This window comes from Magnolia sinica, chromosome 18 (assembly GCF_029962835.1).
Source record: "Magnolia sinica isolate HGM2019 chromosome 18, MsV1, whole genome shotgun sequence".
In the NCBI taxonomy this organism is placed as follows: Eukaryota; Viridiplantae; Streptophyta; class Magnoliopsida; order Magnoliales; family Magnoliaceae; genus Magnolia; species Magnolia sinica.
This window is the reverse complement of record NC_080590.1, coordinates 38,308,055-38,321,310: the sequence shown is the minus strand read 5'-3', so window position 1 is coordinate 38,321,310 and position 13,256 is coordinate 38,308,055. Positions and strand designations below refer to the sequence as shown.

General features: G+C 42.1%; 1 non-coding gene across 1 annotated transcript; it reads right to left on the bottom strand.

Annotated features, from left to right (window-relative positions):
* Window positions 1-438: 438 nt before the first annotated feature.
* Window positions 439-545, bottom strand: LOC131234125 (small nucleolar RNA R71). The gene has a single exon (XR_009165535.1). It is a non-coding gene; the product is annotated as a small nucleolar RNA R71 (small nucleolar RNA).
* Window positions 546-13,256: the final 12,711 nt, after the last annotated feature.

Genomic DNA, 13,256 nt, shown 5'->3' with positions numbered 1-13,256 from the left:
ATAGCTGAAGACCAACCTCCTCTACTTCTACCCAGGGTGGAGGATACTCAAGATGAGAATGAGGTGCATCAGGCACCCCTGCCTCGTACTTTACGAAATTATCTACAACCGGCGGGAGTGAGTACGCCCTCATGCATGATTTTTCCTGAAAAGACAGGACAAATGGACATCAAGCCAGGAGTTATCCAACTCCTTCCCAAATTCCATGAACTTGAATCAGAAAGTCCATATTTACATTTGAAAGAGTTCGATGAGATTATAGCTACATTATGTTTTCCTAATGTATCTGAGGATACAATCAGGCTGAAACTCTTTCCTTTTTCCTTAAAAGAGAAGGCTAAGACGTGGTTACATTCACTACGTCCTAGATCCATTGGCACATGGAACGACATGCAAAGGGAATTCATAAAAAAATTCTTCCCACATCATAAAACGATTACCCTCAGAAAAGCAATTATGAACTTTGCCCAAAAGGAAAATGAAACATTCTTCCAATGTTGGGAAAGGTTCAAAGATTTGGTCAGTTCTTGCCCACAACACGAATTTGAAACGTGGCGCATTACAAATTTCTTCTACGATGGACTGACATCTTCCATGCGCCAAATGGTCGAGACAATGTGTAATGGAGAGTTCATTAATAAAGATGTTGACGAGGTATGGGATTACCTCGATAGTCTTGCTGAAAAAACACAATCATGGGACTATTACCCAAAGTCGAACACCACGTCTAGGCCAACTCAATTAAAGGAGAAAGGAGGATTATATCTCTTGAAAGAAGAGAATGATCTCAAGTGTAAAGTGACTACACTCATAAGGAAAGTTGAGGTTATGGAAGGAAAGAAGGATAAGGTTAATGAAATTGTTTGCGGCATCTGTGATTGTAACATTCATACAACTGAAAAATGTCCCACAATACCCGCCTTTCGAGGAGTGTTGAATGAACAAGCTAATGCCGTAAACAACTATTAAAGACCTTTTACTGGACCTAACTCCAATACGTACAATCTTGGTTGGAAAAATCATCCAAACTTTAATTGAAGGAATGGACAAACGGCTACTCCTCAAGGTTTCTTCAATCAAAATCCAAATCAAGTGAAACCTCAAGAGGAACCGGTTCAAAATTCCATACAAGAACTTACTCAGGCAATGCGGGGAATTACAAATTTTATGCAAAAGATAGATTCTCGTATGACGGTTATAGAAAAAGGGATGCTTCCTGCACAACCTCTCCCCAATCTTAAACCGCAGTACGAGATTAGTGATCCCAGCTCTTCAAATCAGATGGGGCACACTAAATCCATCACCACTCTTAGGAGTGGAAAGATCATTGATAAAACTCTTCCGGTTAGGCCCGAAAAGCCTCAGGAACCAGAAGAGGACAACAATGATGGATCTAGTGATGCCTTACAAAAATTAGAACCGGAACTTCTAGAGAAGCCAGTTGCTCCGTTCCCCCAACGGTTGGTGTCACCAAAACCTCTCTCTAACTCTTAGGATATCCTAGGGGTGTTGAAACAAGTGAAAGTCAACATTCTTCTACTTGATGTCGTGAAACAGATTCCTTCATATGCAAAATTTCTAAAAGACTTATGCACGACCAAAAGACGGAAAAGTATTCAAAAGAAAATTTTCTTGACTGAGAAAGTGAGTGCCATCCTAAAGCAAGACGTGCCACAGAAATTCAAGGATCCCGGTAGCCCAACCATATCATGTGTAATCGGGGACCATCGAATTGATCACGCACTTCTTGACTTAGGAGCGAGCGTCAATCTGATTCCCTACTCGGTATACAAACATTTAGGTTTGGGTGAATTAAAACCCACCCTAACCACACTACAACTTGCTGATCGCTCTGTTCGTGTACCAAGAGGGATAATTGAGGATGTGTTGGTCCAAGTTGATAGATTTTACTATCCTGTAGATTTTATCATCCTGGACACCGAACCCATCAATAACATAAGCACTCAGATCCTCGTCATTCTTGGCCGCCCATTCCTTGTCACTTCAAATGCAATTATCAATTGCAGGAGTTGTGTCATGACTATGTCTTTTGAGAATATGACATTGGAGTCAAACATCTTTTTCAATAACGGCAGAAACTTAGAGGAGGATGACGATTTCCACGACATTAACATGATTGACTCTTTTGTGGAAGATACGACACCTCTAACCTTATCCTCCGACCATCTAGAGACGTGTCTGGCCCACTCTTATGATTTTGATGATGACATGATTAGGGAAATATGCGCCTTACTTGATACTGCACCGGTACTTGAAGTTAACCGGTGAAGGCCACAATTTCAAGAATTGCCACAAACCGATATAATGCCTCTACCGTCTAACCTCAAGCCGCTGAAGCTTGACCTAAAACCTTTGCCCTCTGATTTGAAATATGCCTATTTAGGTCAAGATGAGACATACCCGGTAGTGATCTCTGCCCACCTAGAGAAAGAACAGGAGAGTATGCTCATATCTACTCTCATTGAGCATAAAGGAGCCCTGGGATGGACGATAGCAAACCTCAAGGGAATCGATCTCTCGATTTGTACTAACCGCATATATCTTGAAGATAATGCAAAAACCGCTCAGCAACCACAACGTAGACTAAATCCAAACATGAAGGAAGTGGTTAAGGCCGAGGTTCTTAAACTATTGGACGTGGGTATCATATACCCTATATCTGATAGTCAATGGGTGAGTCCAACTCAAGTGGTCCCTAAAAAGTCCGGAATCACCATCGTAGCCAATGCTAATAATGAACTCGTGCCAACTAGAGTCACTACTGGTTGGAGAATGTGCATTGACTACAGGAAGTTGAATACCGTCACGAGGAAAGACCACTTTCCTTTACCATTCATTGATCAGATCCTGGAAAGGTTAGCTGGTCATTCCTATTACAGTTTCCTTGACGGGTATTCGGGCTACAACCAGATAGAGATAGCCCCTGAAGACCAGGAAAAGACCACATTTACATGTCCCTACGGCACCTTTGCCTACCGAAGGATGCCATTCGGATTATGTAATGCCCCTGCCACCTTTCAGCGATGTATGCTTAGTATCTTTTCTGATATGGTGGGGCAATATCTAGAGGTCTTCATGGACGATTTCTCTGTTTACGGTCCATCTTTCAACAAGTGCTTGAAAAGTCTTAAATGTGTGCTGAAAAGATGTGAAGAAAAGAACTTAGTACTTAATTGGGAGAAGTGTCATTTCATGGTTCAGAAGGGAATTGTCCTTGGGCTTATCATCTCATCCAAGGGAATCGAGGTAGATAAGGCAAAAATCGATCTTATCTCTAACCTACCTCCACCCAAGAACATCAGAGATGTGCAATCCTTCTTAGGACACGCAGGATTTTACAGGCGATTCATAAAGGACTTTAGTCTCCTCTCTCGTCCTTTATGTAATCTTTTTCAAAAGGATGCTCTGTACGAGTGGACTGAGCAATGCCAGGAAGCTTTCACCAAGCTTAAGGGCACGTTAACCACTGCACCTACATGCAGCCACCCGACTGGAGCCTTCCTTTTGAGCTTATATGCGACGCTTCTGATTATGGTCTTGGGGCGGTCCTAGGCCAGAGAAAAGATAAGAGGCCCTACGTCATTCATTACGCAAGTAGAACTTTAAATTCTGCCCAAGTGAACTACTCGACTACGGAAAAGGAACTCTTAGCCGTAGTGTTCGCCTTGGACAAATTTAGGTCCTACTTGATTGGATCCAAGATCATTATATACTCATATCATGCGGAACTTAAGTATCTTCTTGCTAAGAATGATGCTAAGCCTCGCCTGATAAGATAGATCCTTTTACTCTAGGAATTCGATCTGGAAATTAAAGACAAAAAGGAGTAGAGAACGTAGTGGCTGACCATATTTCTCGCCTTAATCTCCTTGATTCTCTTGAGACGACACATATTAATGACATGTTCCCTGATGAACAGTTGTTCAGAGTCTCTCATTCACCTTGGTTCGCTGATATCGCTAATTATCTTGCCACAGGTTTCATACCGACACATTGGACTACGTAAGATAAGAAGAAATTTTTCACTGAGGTATGCAACTTTTTCTGGGATGATCCATATTTGTTTAAATATTGTCCAAACCAAATCTTAAGGAGATGTGTGCCAGACGATGAGCATCAAAGTGTCATCTCCTTCTGTCACTCACAGGCCTGTGGTGGTCACTTTTCTGCTAAAAAGACCACGGCCAAGATTCTGCAGTGTGACTTTTACTGGCCCACTATGTTTAGGGACACTCATGAGTTTTGCAAAGCTTGTGAGCGTTGTCAGAAATTGGGAGCATTGTCCCGTCGAAATATGATGCCTTTGAATCCCATCCTTATCATTGAAGCATTTGATTGCTAGGGCATCGATTTCATGGGACCATTCCCCTAATCATTTGGAAATCTATATATTTTGCTCGCCGTGGATTATGTCACTAAATGGGTTGAAGCGATTCCGTGTCGAACTAATGACCATCGCACGGTCATTAAATTCCTAAAAGAAAACATCATTTCTCGATTTGGAACGCCTCGAGCCATCATTAGTGATGGGGGCTCACACTTTTGTAATAGACCATTCGAGAGCTTAATGAAGAAATACGGTATCTCTCATAAGGTGAGCACCCCATACCACCCATAGACAAGTGGGCAAGCTGAGATTTCTAATAGGGAAATTAAATACATTTTGGAGAAAACGGTTAACCCTGATCGTAAGGATTGGTTAATCCGATTGACCGATGCTTTATGGGCATACTGTACGGCCTTTAAAACCCCTATTGGAATGTCTCCCTTTAGACTTGTCTATGGAAAAGCTTGTCACTTGCCTGTGGAGTTGGAACATAAAGCGTACTGGGCGATCAAAAATCTTAATTTCAATTTGGACAACGCTGGCTCGCTACGCAAACTTCAATTGAATGAACTGGAGGAAATCTGGAATGATGCGTACGAAATTCGAGAATTTACAAGGACAAGATAAAAGCATTTCATGACCAACACATTTTGCGAAAATCATTCACGCCTGGTCAGAAGGTCCTTTTGTACAATTCTCGATTACATCTCTTTCCGGGTAAGCTTCGATCTCGTTAGACCGGCCCTTACATTGTTGTTACTGTTTTTCCTCATGGGGCCATTGAAATTAGAGATCCCGACAATGGCAAGGAGTTTAAAGTCAATGGACATCGATTGAAACCATTTGTCGAGAAATTTGATTCAGAGGACATGTCCATACCTCTGACTGATCCTGTTTACCAGGATTGATCTCCTAGTCTGATGGAGGTATAGGTAGGTTTATCGCTTTCATAGAACCAGAGTTGTTGCTTTATTTGTCTGGTTGAAGACGGTAAACTTAGCGCTCCTGAGAGGCAACCCAGCTCTTCATTTCATTTCGTTAGTTAGTTCAATGTTTGTGGGTAACATTACTGCAAACCCTCACGAGACTACAACTCGTCCACTAGGGGCAACCTAGGGGTTTAAAGGCTTGTTGCATATGCTAAATGCAATCGAGAGTACCTACGAAAGTGGTGTAGGTAGGATTTCATTTTTGTTATTTTTATTTTATTTTATTTTTGTTGGCTTCTCTCTCGTGCTGACCGATGCCCATGCTGCGATCTTTTGGAAAGCCTCTTGATTTTTTCGCCCAGGTACTATCTTTCCATCACTCTTATATTTTCGTTGTCCCATGTGCATTGTATGCTTATTTCTTTTACATTGAGGACAATGTAGATTTTAGGTTGGGGGTGGGAGATTAGGTTTACTAATCAGCATTTTCTTGGTCTTGAACAAAAATTGTGAAAATTTTTAATTTTTCTGGACTTTCTTATGAATTCGAATGGATTTTAACAGCCATCTAGGGCACTTGAAATTTCAAGTATCTATTGGATTGTATAATTAAGTTTGAATTGTTAATCCAGAATTAGAAGTTGTACACATTGATTGGGTTATGATCTTACATGTCACATCTCGCTTTCACATTAAGGTTTCAGATTGATATTGAAGGATTTACTTGGTACTCACTAAGCATGAAAGGAACCGACCTGAGAAAATTGAAGGGATTGGGTGAATAATCTTCACCATAGGTTTGCTCCCTATAAGTGAAGGTTTAATTTCCCAAAGTAGCCGGCAGAAAGGGATAGGCAATGGTCCTCACCATAGGTTTGCTCCCTATAAGTGAGGATTCAGTTCCCCTTCTTAGCGTTACTTTTAATCAAAAAAAAAAATCAAAAATCAAAAATCAAAAATTAAAAGAATAAAAAGAAAATGTGTAAGGCAAAGTTGGGTTATCGTTATTTCTCTTATTGGTTACCGATAATATCTTTAAATAGAGAGGTGAATCTTATTGTTGATAAGTCGAGATTAGACTATACATCCATGGAATTCAATGTTTAGAATTTTTCTAATTTCCGGAATAATACTTTGAACTTGATTATGAAGTTTACCGCATGCCTGAGTCTAAGGGAAAGTAATACCCATCATTCATGAATCTGAGAATTATCATATCTGGATTATTCTGCAAAAAAAAAAAAAAAAAAAAATCACTCGAGTTTATAGAAATTGTTCTGTAATTCTCAACTTACTTTTCGCATATTTTGCTCGGGACTAGCAAAATGCTGGTTGAGGGTTGTGTTGAGGGTCAAATATTACATATCAGACTCAGTTGTTGCCTACATTTATGAACATGCTACTGTTTAATAGCCCTTTTTAATCATGTTTTTGTTGCAAGGTGGAATTGCGAGCTGGGACTGGATCGGGATGCTAAAAGCATGAAATTAACGTTCAGAATGCACCAGGGCAAGGGACGGACTCCAGGGGACCAAGATCAACGGAATTTCATACCAGGGGTCCGCAAAAATTGAGAAACTGAAGCTCAAGCGGCCTGAAAGTCAGCCAAAATGCAAAATCACTGGGTTTCCATCATCTGTTTGGCTCAAAAATTCATACATGGCTTGAGGGCCATAAATTAACCGTACACGTAAAATTTCAGCTATTGGATGCCTCTGGAAGTGGCACAACTGACGGATCAGTCACCAAAACAATGATATGGGGCCCACCTAATCTCTGGATGCGCTTCAGATTTGGGCTCAACATCTTAAATTAAAAGGGGAAGAAGATGGACGGAGAGGATTATACAGATACATCACGAGTGGACCCCATTGACATCACCAGTGCACAGTGCATAAGTGCACTCGATGTGCACTGAATCAAGCCGATCGGTCAGCACTGCTGACCCGATCCTTCTCGCACATGGAGAACAGCGGACGGACGCTGTCCATCCATTTTTGTGTAATGGGCCCCATCCATCACATGTTTCGACAATCAGAGCCGTCCATATGCTCTGCAAGGTGACCAAAACTGTCGCCTAGCTTTCCTTTTTGTCCCATGCACACACACACAGGCAGATTGCATGTAAACGCAGGATAGACGGTGCAACGAAGAAATTCGTGGGCTACACCAAGTTTGATCCGAAACCAGCCATTCCCACCTGGTTTTTCATTCTTCATTCAATGGACGGAGTGGATTTTCGACTCGACCTCAACAAATAGGCCATCGCATGTGGCAGAGTCGACTTGCGGCGACTCTGTTCCGCAACAGGAAGTTGCGGTCAACTCTGGTGGGCCACCATCATCAAACCTCATGATGATCCAAGCCATTCGGATGGAGCAGGAGCGAAAACCGACCATGCAAGGGAGTTTGCTCGAAGACATCCGCGGTGAACATCACCGGCCACGTCTTTCTTCCGGCTGCAAAAATCTCGGCTGCGTAAGCTTTTCTGCGTAAACGGATGGGTTTCCGTTTCTAACACAACAACCTCTCTCCACCGTCCCTAACAAAGGATAAAAAGGAAGAAAAGAGAGAGCTCAATGGGTATCGTGAGGGCAGCCTTGGAGGACGGACGGTCAGTGGAACGGGAGAGAGAGAAAGAGGCAGCCGTAGTTTTTTTTTCTTTTCCTTTATATTTCTTTTGTTTTATTATTTGCTTGGTTAAAGGTTCAGCCTAATCATGTTTAGGGTTGGCTAAACTCCTTAGGTAGGGCTAAGAGGTGAAGCCTGTAGCGAGATGGGAGATACTATGTCATACTTTTAACTTAAATTTATGAACTGAATTTGATTTGTGTTTATTATTTAATGAATGTTTTCTTAGTCTTTAATGATCTGTTGTGACTGAAATTACAATGGGTCTGCAATGGCTTTGAATATTTCTTTTCCCCTTTTTGATGTTTATGACGCTAGGAAGCCCTGTTATTCACCATCGTCTCCTGGGCATGGTTGGATGATGGTACCCTTCTTAACTTTCATGCATTGTTGATTGGTTGGTAATTAGTTTAATCCTGTTGTTTGCTTTGTCTCCTGGGCATAGTTAGATGATGGAATCCATTCTAATTCATATACCTTTCATCTCTTGAAAACCAGATCAAGTAAGTTCAGCTTAAATTCCATAACTCTTGATGTAGGCATAAGATCTCCCTGATCCCTACAAGTGGATCCTCTGAATCCATAGTTTCCTTCCTTTGAATTCCTTAAGTTATTAGATAATTATTCCACAAATTATTCCTTAAATTCTATTTGGTTTAGATCACATCTTAGTCTAGTTCTAGTTCTACTTGGTTTCAGATAACGTACAGGTATCAGTCCCTTGGGATTCGACCTCGGTCTTACCGAGTTTATTACTACATCACAACCCTACACTTGGGGAGTGAACAGTGGGCAACTTGGGTCCGATCTGGTGGATTCGACCCGACCAGACCCGACTCGGTACCGTTCCAAACAGAACCGACGGTCTGATCAGGTCTGATTGATTCTGATCGGCCAAATCCGATTTAATTTCGAGTCAGGTTCGGATAGCACTGTACTCGGACAGATCCAATCCGAATACCCGGACCGAATGGGTCCGCACCGACCCGAACAGACCCGACCCGGAGGGGTATACTTATAAATACCATTTTTTTCACCCAAAACTTAAAACTCTTTTTACCCTACCCTTTTTTCCCAAAAACTCTCCCGCCCGAGAGAGAGAGAGAGAGAGAGAGAGAGAGAGAGAGAGAGAGTGAGAGAGAGAGGTGTTTGAAGTAGGGAAGCTGAGTGTAAAGGTTGTGGAGGCTCCTAAAAGCCCATCACCTCCAAAGCCTCTATTAATCAACACTCCAACAGAAGTAGGAGAATATCCAGTGGTGGTTTTCTTCCGTGGCTTTTGTCTCACCAACAGTTGCTACTCTGCCATCCTTCAACACATTGCTTCTCATGGGTACATTGCAGTTGCTCCTCAAGTTTATTTACATTTCACCTCAATCCTATGAAATCTTTACCAAAAAATTACAAAATGACCCCGTCAAACCTTTTCTACTATGTTATTTTTTCATGTCTTTACGTCAATCTAAACCATCCAAATTGCTAACCCAGTTGTGAATTGAGATTTGGTTATACCACGTTTTTGGACTCATGTTGTAAAATGATCTCTACAAATAGATGGACGGCATGGATGAAACACATATGTGATGGTGGGGCCCATAGCACCGACCATGTCAGCGGTGTAGCCAGTCTGTTTCCCACCTACCATGATGGCTATCTGACAACCCGCAGCTAGCGCAGGTACATGTCGTGCGAAGCTGAGCACTGACGCTCCTCGAGCACCGAGTTGCACGAAGGGTTCAAAGGATATTAAAGTTACATGGGCCCCACTGTGATGTATTTATTATATCTACACCGTTCATGTATTTTTAAAGATCATTATAGGGCATTATCTAAAAAATAAATAATATCCAAAGATCATCTGGACCACACCACAAATAGAAACAGAGAATAATTTTCACTATTAAACGATTCGTGTGGTCCACATGGTAGTTAGATCTGTCTTATTTTTCGTCTCAAGCCTTAAGACGAGGTCACCAAATGGATGGACGGTTTGGATATAACACATATCCCATGATCACACCCCTATAACTTGTTAATGTTAAAAGAAGAAAGTCCCAGTGTGAAAACTGAAAGGACGGCACTGCAGTTTCGTGCAGTGCACGTCAACAATCTAACACCTCCAGTGTAATTGCATATATGCTCTTTCAGATACATGTGGGGCCCGCCTTGATGTATATGTTTTATCCAAGCCGTTCATCAATTTTGACATATCATTTTAGACGTTGAGTACAAAAGTGTGGTATATTAAAAGCTGAAGTAGACCACACCACATGAAATGGTTGGATTAAATTCCAACGATCCGAATCTTAACCAACCCGATCCGACTCGGGCAGGGTGACCGAGTCAGACTCGGTTCAGGTCAAGTTAACCACATATCGGATTTGTCCGAGTCAGGCGACCCGGACTCGGTCCCGGGTCGGATCGAGTTCAGATTAAGCTACTGTGATGTCGAATCTAATCGAATTAGGCAAGATCTGGTCCGACCCGGACCGATGCCCAGCTCTAGATATAAGGGCCACGAGTAAGGCCCAATGAGACGTATGTGGGGCCTTTGTATGGGGCCAAATATGATGTATATGAGGTCCATTGCGATGTGTGTTTACTCCATGATGTATATAATAATGATTATGGCAGGCCATGCCTTGGGAGCAATGATGGTTAAAAGGTCCACATTGTGACCTTCCCTTAAGCTTAGTTAGGCCCATTCTCATCATTCTCTAGTGGGTTAACCCAAATTATTGGGCTCCATTGATATTGCTTATTCTATCATCGGTTCTCCATCCATGGATCCCACCTTGTGTAGAGGCCGATTACCGATGCCGAGTATCGAGGCCGATTCCAATTTGTCGAGGCCGATTATATAAGTCGATTCCGATTTGTCGAGGCCGATTATATAGGCCAATTCTGATTTGTCGAGGCCGATTGTATAGGCCAATTTTGATTTATCGAGGCCAAGTATCGAGACCGATTTCGATTTGTCGAGGCTGATTCTGATTGTCGAGGCCGAGTATCGAGGCCGATTCCGATTTGCCAAGGCCGATTCCAATTCGTCGAGACTGATTGTATAAACCGATTCCGATTTATCGAGGCCGGTTATATAGGCCGATTCCGATTTATCGAGGCCGGTTATATAAGCCGATTCTGATTTGTCGAGGCCGATTGTATAGGCTGATTCCGATTTGTCGAGGTTAAATATCGAGGCTGATTCCAATTTGTCGAGGCCGACTGTATAGGCCAATTCCGATTTGTCGAGGCTAATTGAATATGCTGATTTCGATTGTTAAGGCTGAGTATCGAGGTTGATTCTGATTTGTCAAGGCTGATTGTATAGGTTGATTTCGATTTGTCGAGGCCAATTGTATAGGCCGATTCCGATTGTTGATGCCAAGTGTCAAGGCCAATCCGCCTGTCGATTCGGATTGTTGAGGCCGATTTCGATTGTCGAGGCCAATTTTGATTGCCAAGGTTGATTGTCGAGACCTATATGATGTATATGCGACCCGTTGTTGAGGCCCATTGTGGTGTGTATTTGGCCTGTGTGATATATATGCAACCCATGTTTATGGCTCGATGTAACGAATATAAGATGAGGCCCATTGTGATGCATTTGAAGGTCAGGCGATTGAGGCCATTGTGATGTATATGAGGCCCATGTGAGAGGCTCATCGCGATGTGTATTAAGCTCTTGAGTGAGGCCCATGGTGTTGTATATTAGGTCCTTATGTGAGGCCATGGGCCCATTATATGTTAGGCTCTATGTGGGCCATTCCTTGGGGGCAATGTTGGTTAAATGTTCACATTGTCGAGGCCGATTATCGATGTCAGTTATTGATACTAATTATGAGTATGTGACAGCATAGCATCATGATACATGCCCATATGCATCATTTACATGTTTGTTATGAGATATGGTTGACCATTGCATATGTCATTGGGTAAGTTGTTATGAGACTCCCTGATAGGCGGAGGTTACCTCACATGAGCACACGGTATGCGCAGGATTGATGCATGTTTGGATTGTATGACTCATGCATCTTACATTGTGTGTTGTGATTACTGTAGCCCTAGCAACATCAGGGCCTTAGCCTCCATAGGCATATCATGAATGGCTAGATGGGACACCGAAAATATGTTATTAGTATTGGGCTGCTATAGATGGCCCTGGTTGAAAATTCCTAAACTCTCTTGGTACCAAAGGATGTCCCAACGTCAAGACCGAGTGGATATATATGAGCGCATGAGAGCCATATACCAGTAAGCCGCATCTCCCACTGTGTCGTGGTCGGTTGGGAAGGGGTGTGGCCTTACCCACTTGAGGGAGTAGGCATAGTTAGGCTGAGTTTGACCAGCTCATGAATGGGTTCACTATCGACGTGCCGAGTAAATATTGGCTAACTATTAGCCAGACGGATAATGAGGTCTTTTCTACTTACCCAATTGTACTCTTGATGAGGCGGCAAGCTGATGTAGAGTATACTAGACCCCGGTGATGATCCTATAGAGGAATCGTGCTGATATGTGGACTTATTGAGCAAGAGTTACATACTCATTCATTCATTCATTCACTATCCACTCGGGCTGGTGGTGCGCAACTATTTGTTACGTGTACCTTCACAATAGCCAGGATTTCTGTTGGGATGTGCGACTAACCTGAGATCAGGAGTTTACCATATTGAGCCTGACTATCCAAATTTAGGTATGTGACTGGTTTGGATAGAAGTCCCTTATGATGAACCCCATAGCTTGCGATACTACGTACCATCATCCCGATTTCACACTGCAGCTTGGTCATTTCATTCGCACCACATATTGCATATTGCATTACATCCTCAGCATATGACATTTTGGGTTGCTATGTTTATGCATTTATATGACCTAGATAAGGCTAACGGCATTCGTAGCTCTTTCGAATTGCATAATGTATTGCATTCTCGATATCTAATATCTGGTTCATTATGTTTCCGTATTACATAACCGATTTACATTACTTTCTCAGTATGTAACATTGGCTTGCTATGTCTTTTCATCGCATATCTTAGATGAAGTTGATATTTTTATGGACTTATCAGTATTTCTACTTACTTTGATATTGAATTGTTCGTGGACTTACCAGTATTTTTGTTTACTCTGATGTTACATTCCAAGCATGCATATACTGCCCACACACTTGCACCACCCTCTAAGCTTTTTATAAGCTTATGTACGATAGATACATGCAAGTGGCATTAGGCTACAACAGCGTCAAGCTTGGAGCGTACAACTGACTTCTGGAGCTTTGATTTTTTTTTGATATATGTATTTCCTTTTCAGCACTGTATTCAAATATTTATATTAGTGGATATGTGATGATG